The sequence below is a fragment of the Galeopterus variegatus genome, unplaced genomic scaffold, assembly GCF_000696425.1.
Source record: "Galeopterus variegatus unplaced genomic scaffold, G_variegatus-3.0.2 Scaffold3003, whole genome shotgun sequence".
Classification (NCBI taxonomy): Eukaryota; Metazoa; Chordata; class Mammalia; order Dermoptera; family Cynocephalidae; genus Galeopterus; species Galeopterus variegatus.
In genome coordinates this window covers 120,450-129,023 of record NW_007729114.1, presented here as the reverse complement: position 1 = coordinate 129,023, position 8,574 = coordinate 120,450, and the positions used below count along the sequence as shown (strand labels likewise).

Sequence of the window (8,574 nt, the reverse complement as noted above, 5' to 3'; positions counted from 1 at the left end):
AAGTATATAACACTTGCTTTATTTTATACACATCAGTGGTTGGATAAGATCAACATCCCAAAAATCTGGAAGGCTCAAACTCCCAGTATCTGAGACATTTTATTTAGCTAGTTCCATTCTTCAACATGACATTTTATGGCAGAGAGAAAGAGTTCGACAGTTTTCATTCTGCAACAAACGCCTGGTTCATTCACCCAAATTTCATTGGCCAGAGGAAGTCACATGGTCAAGCCTGACAGCAACAGGGTGGAGAAATTCAATCCTCCCCCAGGGAAAGACAGCAAGTATTTTAGAACAGTAATACAGCTGCAATCTTAGAAAAAGAACTGAGAGCAATGCAGACGACCAGGGTGAGGAAGGTCACTACAGAGAAACCCCTGCCACTGCAGAGCACAGGCCAGGCTTGCGAGGCACTGGGCTTCCCAGGAGGAACAGTCCCTTTTCAAAACAACTATATTTGGCTTACAGAGCAGCAGAAGAGTCAGGGCTAAAGAAGAAAATGTAAAGATGTCCCATCTGTGCCACTGTGTTGTAGGATGGAGAATCTGAGTGCTAAGCAGCCCTGCTCCCAGCAATTGATGACAACTCAAGAGGAATGGTGCCCCATTTCACTACAGATACAACCCTGTGTCAACAGGACTTCACTGTGTGGCCCCAGAGGGGTGTTTCTGCCAGTCCTGAGCTCTGTCCCCAGTTCCTGCCCCACAAGTTCTTCCCTCATTTGAAGATAAATAAAGGGGGCTGGCCAGTTAGCTCAGCTGGTTAGAGCGTGGTGCTGATGACACCAAGGTCCAGGGTTCAATCCCTGGACTGGCCAGCTGCCAAATATATATATATATATAAACTAATATGCTTCAAACAGCTTGATAGAAAAAAAAAAAAAGACTAAAAAGGAAACAGCATGTGCTCCAGTGGGTGTTAAATGAAAAGAATGAAATTTGACCTCTACTTGACAGCATATATAAAAATTAATTCAAGAATAGACTGCAGACCTAACTTGGGAAGGTGAAATAATAAAGCTTCCAGAAAAAAAGTAAGACAATATCTTTAAATTTTGGCTAGCTGGTTAGCTCAGTTGGTTAGAATGTGGTGTTATCCCAAACCGGCCAGATGCAAAAAAAAAAGCGAAAAACAAAGTGGCAGGTTTGCTCACCAGTAGAGCGTGGTGCTGATAACACCAAGATCAAGGGTTCAGATTCCCTTTTACCAGCCAGCTGCCAAAAATATTTTTTTTTACTTAAAAAAAATTTTTTTTTAAGTAAGCAAATATTTCTTAAACAGGACACAAAAAGCACTAACCATAACTGGATTTCATCAAAATTGAAGATTTTTGTTCAACAAAGAACACCAATAAAGGAGTAAAAAGGCAATCCACAGACTGAGAAAATACTAACAATACACAGAAATAACAAAGACTACCCCCCGCACATGTGTGCCTAATCTCAGCTGGTCTGTCCGAGACCCCCTGAGCGCCAACCCTAGTCCCCTGCACGGCCCCTTTTCTGCTCCAGCAAGATGAAAGAAACTATAATGAACCAGGAAAAACTTGCCAAACTGCAGGCACAAATGCACATTGGTAGGAAAGGAACTGCTCGCAGAAAGGAGGTGGTTCATAGAACAGCTACAGCAGATGACAGAAAACTTCAGTTCTCCTTAAAGAAGTTAGGGGTAAACAATCTCTCTGGTATTGAAGAAGTGAATATGTTTACAAACCAAGGAACAATGATTCACTCTAACAACCCTAAAGTTCAGGCATCTCTGGCAGTGAACACTTTCACCATTACAGGCCATGCTGAGACAAAGCAGCTGACAGAAATGCCACCCAGCATCTTAAACCAGCTGTGCAGTCTGACCAGCCTAAGGAGGCTGGCTGCAGCTCTACCCAAACTTGCTCCTGGAGAGGAGGAGGATGGTGAAGTTCCAGATCTTGTGGAGAATCTTGATGAGGCTTCCAAGAATGAGGCAAACTGAATTGGGTGAACTTCTAAAGAAGATAAAACTTGAAGAAGTTTCTGGGAGCTGCTATTTTATACTATGACTGCTTTTTAAAATTGTTTTGTTTAAGGATCTGATAAAATCTACATCTCTAATATTTTTAAGCCCATGCCCTTTGGACATGGCAGCTCTTTTCAGTTTTTGCTTATACACAGTTAATTCTTTGCAGCTAATTAAGCTGAAGAAGCCTGGGAATAAAGTTTGCAACAAAGGTTAATAAAGATCTTTGCCTAGTAAAAAAAAAAAAAAAGAAAAAAAAAGAAAGAAAGAAAGAAATAACAAAGACTAGAATCCAGATGTATAAGGAACTCTCACAAATCAATAAGACAGTCCAATTTTTAAAATGAGCAAAAGACTTGAACAGGCATTTCACAAAGAGAATATCTAAATTTGGTTATGCATATCGAAAGCATATGAAAAAGTGTTCAATATATTATTCATCAGGGAAATGCAAATTAAAACCACTACGAGATACCACTATGCATCCACAGAAACGGCTAAAATTAAGATTAACAATACCAAGTGTTGGTAAAGATGTGGAACTAAAACTCTCACATTGCCAGAGGGAGTAAATAGTGGCAGTATTTACTAAAGCTACATGTATGCCTATCCTATGACCCAGCAATTCTATTCCTATTAAGTACTCAAGATAAATTAGTACATGTCCACCCAAAGACATGAAAAGAATGTTCGTAGCATCTATTCATAATTGTGAATATTGGAAACAAACCAAATATTCCTCATCAACAAAATTATATATTGCTATTTAGAGCAATCTGGATAAATCTCATAGTGTTGACCAAAGGAAGCCAGATTCAAACAAACAAATATTGTATAATTCCTTTTATATGGAGTTCACAAACTGGCAAAACTGATTTATGGTGATGATAGTCAGAATAATAGTTACCTATTCTAGAGGGGGTATTACTTGGGGCATAAGACAGGCTTCCAGGGTGCTGGAAATGTTCTATATCTTCATCTGAGTGGTGGTTGCATATGTGTATAAACACCTGTAAAAATTTGTTCACTTAAAACTTCTTTATGTAAAGATGTACTTTAATATAAAAGTAAATATGTAAAAAAGGAACCAACACAGGATCTATTAAAAATTGCTACAAGAGCTCTGCTAGAAATGTTTCCTATCTTGCTTGGTGATGGTTACAAAAGTGAATACATTAGTAAAAATTCATCAGGCTGTGCTGAATTTGATGAGTGTATTTTACTCATTTTACTATATGTATTTTATACTTCAGTTTTTTAAAAAATAAGCTTTAAAAACTAGAAGAAAAAAAGGAATGAGGGAAAACAAGCAAATAAGCATACCAAAAAGAAAGAAAAATATTGCCACAGAGAAGATCAAAAATTTGGCCATACATGTCCACATACATTCAAAGTACTAAAAGACAACAATTCAAAGCAGAGATTAAGGAAGAAAAAGATAATAAAAAGAGAGTCATTGAGCTGGCAGAGCTTAGGAAATAAGTAAAAGATAAAACAAAACCACAGAAATGCTGGCCATGTTGACAACAATAGAAATCTGCTATCAAGTCCCCACCAAGTGGTAGGTTTGGGGAATCTACTGAAATGAAGGCCATTCTCTAACTAAATCTCCACATCTAAAAAGGAAGTTACTCAATATCCAAAGATCTTTTGGACACATTCCTGGGACAAAGTGAAAGATTTACAGCTGAAAATATCTGTAAGGCTTATATTTAGTAATGCCTTACTTTATTTACATGGCACATGATCTTACTTAATGCCCATAACAACCCTTAATAAGTATTTGTGAGCAAATACTGTGGGCAGATTATTGTGCTTAGAACTCTAAGGCACCCTTCATTTTTTTTTATTTTCCCAGACTCTATCAATTAGGACTCTTTTGCTGCAAGTGCCAAAAGCATGAGTGAAAAAGGGAATTATCTCATGTCCATGTACTGGCACAAGTACATGAACAGCCCAAGCCTGGTCTAACTGTAGGTCTAGCTGGTAGGTCTAAAGCTAGATCCAGGTAGTCAGTGTTGCCAAGAATCTGTCTCCATTTGTCAGCTTCACTTTCATGGGTGTTGGCTTCATTATATTCAGCAGCTCCAGGAGTTTCTTCTATCATCTCAACTCAACTCTCTGCCCCCTCAAACAAAAGAAAAAGAGCTTCTTTTTCACAGTAGTTTCAACAAATGTCTCAAGACCTGTTCTGATTTGGCCCAGCTTAGTAGATCACATACCCATTCCTGAAACCAAGACAAGACTTATACTACTTGGACTGATGAGGTCACACACCCTCTCCTGGAAGAGGGGGTGGTAAGGAGGTCAGTCCCACACAAATATATGGATCAAAAGAAGACATTAGGTACTCCAGAGAGAAATCAAAGTGCTGTTTCCAGAAGGGGTGTGGAGGCTTAATAGACAAAAACAGGTGCCCACAACAGACTTCCTTACAAAAGCCTCATAAAGTGTATACAGTGTGACTGTAAGTCACCTTGATTCCCCCAAAACTGTGATCTGGTGCTACTCAAAAGCAGGAGTTCCTAAGGGAAAAGTCAGTATCCCAACAGTCAAATGTCTGAACAGAGCCCACACGCATACAAACAAACGTTCCTTTAGTAAACATTTAGTAAGGTACTGAAGGTCAAATCATAAACAAACTCCATTCTCTGCATTCAGGGAAATCACAGACCAGAGCATGAGACAGACAAGAAACCAAGCTAATTGCAGTACGGTATGATCTAACCCAGACTTGGAGAAGAAGTGAAGGCTTCCTAGGGGAGATGATATCTAAGCTGCTCCTGAATAATAAGCACAGCCATGTGAAAAAGTGAGGGGAGAGGCACTGTAGCTCCAGAATTTGTGAGATTAGTTTAGGGGATGCAGTCTGCTTGGAAGAGAGGTTGGAAGGCTTATCTTGAAGCCTCACTTGCACAGAAAGATAACACTTTTAGCAGGATGGTATTGTGGAATGTTGGCTTAGGAAGCTGATGGAAATCATGGGAGAGCTAGCCTCTCACCCCCAGCCACCCTGGGTGCTGCCTCTGGAAGGATATCGCCAGCAGATGCAAAAGAGTAATGGAAGGTTTGGAGACAAGTTATATCTTAAGGATGGAGCAGCAAGAGATCTGGCTAGAGGGGCAGGCAGGGGCCACATATGAATCACATTATATGCCTTCTTAAAGAATTAGACTGGACCCTGCAGGAAAGGGGATTTAAGGAACAAAGTGACCTGCCCCATTTCAATTCAATATTGTTATATGAACATACACCTAGGTCCCCAACCAAACTCTTAATCCACACTGAGGAAAATGGGAAATAAAGAATGACTTATGTGAGAGCATTTCTGGAATGGCAGAAGATCCTTCTCCTTCATAAAAGCAATGCAAACACTGGCAAAAACTGTCAAAATCAGCCTTTTCTGAAATCTGGGAATTAAGCAAAGCCTTCCAACAATCCCAAGAAAATTTTTCCAAAAAAAATGACTGAGTTTCAGTAAGAACAGCAAGCTTTGTGGCATTTAACTTGCCCTATTCCAATTGCCCCTTTTCCCAGCTCCATGGTTGCCTTGAAAACCAACAGCCTCACAACTCCGATATTAGTAGAAAACAGCAGCCTAGCAGCCGCTGGAAGAGACAGATGGATTTGTACATCCCCAAAAAGCTTCATTTCCATAGAATTGTCACTATTTTATCTATCTGGTAGCTCCTTGGAAATCCCCACTTATAGGGGTTATCTTATTTGACATGACTCAGAGCTCACACACAGCAAACAGCCTTTTCCCCAGGGCAGATGTTGAAAATGTTTGGTGGCAATTGTTTAAAATTGCAGCTGCCTGAAGCAGGGATAACATCTGGGACAAAAAAAATGAGTGGGCCAAGAAACTTAAAAGGAAAAGCTGGGGAATGAGTAGTCCATAGGGGTGTTGAAGAAGTTCTGACCAACTTCTGGAAAGCTAGAAAACCATGAACAGGCACAGGCTGGGCACATACCAACGGATGATCTGAGAAGACCCTAATCTCTCCCCTCTGGCTGGCTTTGAGGCTCTGCACAAACAGGAAATGAAGTCTAGGGCATAATTGTAAACTGCCTGCCAGAGCATTAAAATCATGCCCCGTACGTATATAGACTCCTTCAGCGAAGACTGGGGATACTTATTGGTTCAAGACATTTAAGGAAATTTCTATACAATTATTAGATAATTAAACAAACTGGACAGACTTTGATGATTACTCACAAGAAAGAATACAGACTTTACAGAAATAGTCCAGGAGAGGTAATAAAGAAAAAAATGTCTCCCCCCTACCAGCCAGCCACCAAAAAAAAAAAAAGAAAGAAAGAAAGAAAGAATGCTGGCAGTGACAACAAACCCCAGTTTTCAGAGTTGCCACATTCTATTATTTTAAATGTCCAGTCTTTTTTGTTTGTTTATTTGTTTTTTGGGTTTTTTGTGGCTGGTAAGTAAGGGATCCAAATTAAATGTCCAGACTTTAACAAAAAATTATCAGGCACGTAATGAAACAGGAAAATATGATCAATACACAGAGGAAAAAGCGAAAGAAAGAAAGAAAGAAAGAAAGAAAGAATGCTGGCAGTGACAACAAACCCCAGTTTTCAGAGTTGCCACATTCTATTATTTTAAATGTCCAGTCTTTTTTGTTTGTTTATTTGTTTTTTGGGTTTTTTGTGGCTGGTAAGTAAGGGATCCAAATTAAATGTCCAGACTTTAACAAAAAATTATCAGGCACGTAATGAAACAGGAAAATATGATCAATACACAGAGGAAAAAGCACTTAATAGAAACCATCCTTGAGGAGGCCCAAAAAGCAGATTTACTAGACAAAGACTTTAAATCAGCTATTATAAATACAAAGAATGAAAGCAAACCATGTCTAAAAACTGAAGAAAGGCATAAGAATGACATCTCACCAAAGAGAGAATATCAATGAAGAGAAACTATAAAAAAGAACCAAATAAAAATTCTAGAGATAAAAAGCACAACAATAATAACTGAAACTAAAAATTTAATAGAAGGGCTCAATGATAAATTTGAGCTGGCAGAAGAATCAATGAACATGAAGTCAATTGAGATCACCCATTCTGTGGAAGAGAAAAAGAAATGAAGAAAAAATGAACAGAGCCTCAGAAACCTGTGGGACACCATCAAGTGTACCAACATGGAGCTGGCCAGTCAGCTCAGTTGGTGAGAGCATAGTACTAATAACACCAGGGTCTAGTGTTCAATCTCCGTACTAGCCAGCCACACACACACACACAAAAAGTGTATCAACATATGCACAAAGGGTGTCTCAGGAGAGGAGGAATAGAAAGAGACAGAAAGGATATTTGAAAAAATAATGGCAGAAAATTTCCCAAATTTGAGGAAAACATTAATCTAAATATCTGAGAAGCTCAACAAACTCCAAGTGAGATAAACTTAAAACATCATAACCAAACTATCCACAGACAAAAAGAGAAATGTGAAAGCAGCAAGAGAGAAGGAACTTGACATATATATACAGAAGAGATCCTCTATAAGATTAACGGCTGACTTATCAGAAACCATGGAGGCCAGGGCTGGCCAGTTAGCTTAGTTGGTTAAAGTGTGGTTATAACACTAAGGTCAAGGGTTTGAATCCCTGTAGCAGCCAGCCACCAAAAATAATAATAGTAGAGAAACCATGGGAGCCAGAAGGCAGTGAGGTGACAAAGTACTGAAAGAAAAGACCATAAACCAAGAATTCCGTATCCAGCAAAACTATCTTTCAAAAACAAAGGAGAAATTAAGACATTCCTAGATAAACAAAAACCAAGAGAATCTGATGTTAGCAAATCTGCCCTACAAGAAATATTAAAGGAAATTCTTTAGGCTGAAATGAGAGGACACTAAACTTAGACAGTAATTTGAATCACATGAAGAAATAAGGAGCACTAGTAAAAATAAGTACCAAAGTAAATATAAAAACCAATATAAATGTATTTTTTGTTTATAACACTTTTCTTCTACTATTTGATTTAAAAGACAACTGCATAAAGCAAAAATGATAAAACTGTGTTGATGGGCTTATAATGTATAAAGATAGAATTTGTATGACAATAATAGCACATGCAGGAGAGAAACAAAATGATATAAAAGCAAAGATCTGGATACAAGGGAATTCAGTTGGTATTAATTCTAATTAGACTGTTGTAAATTAAGATATTAATTGTAATCCACAAGGGAACCACTAAGAAAATAACTCATAAATATGTATGGTAAATGACAAGAGAATTAAAATGGTGCACTAGAAAATATCTATTTAGCACAAAACAAGACAATAATGGAGAAACAACAACAAGAACCAAAAAAGACATACAGAAAATAAACTGCAAAGTGGCAGATATAAAGGCTACCTGACTAGTAATTACATTAAAATGTAATAAACACTACGATTTTTTTTTAAATCCAACTATATACCAACTATAAGAGACGCACTTTCAATAATGCATATAACAACTAGGCAGAAGGAAAGAGAAGACTGGAACAACACTGTAAACCAACCATCTACACCTAATGGACATCTACAGAACACTCCACCCAACGAGAACAGAATATAC

At 38.2% G+C, this 8,574-nt stretch overlaps 1 non-coding gene and 1 pseudogene across 1 annotated transcript; both read left to right on the top strand.

Annotated features, from left to right (window-relative positions):
- Positions 1-743: 743 nt before the first annotated feature.
- TRNAI-GAU lies at positions 744-817 on the top strand. Its single transcript has one exon. It is a non-coding gene; the product is annotated as a tRNA-Ile (tRNA).
- A 698-nt stretch (positions 818-1,515) lies between these two features.
- LOC103599549 lies at positions 1,516-2,067 on the top strand (annotated as a pseudogene).
- Positions 2,068-8,574: the final 6,507 nt, after the last annotated feature.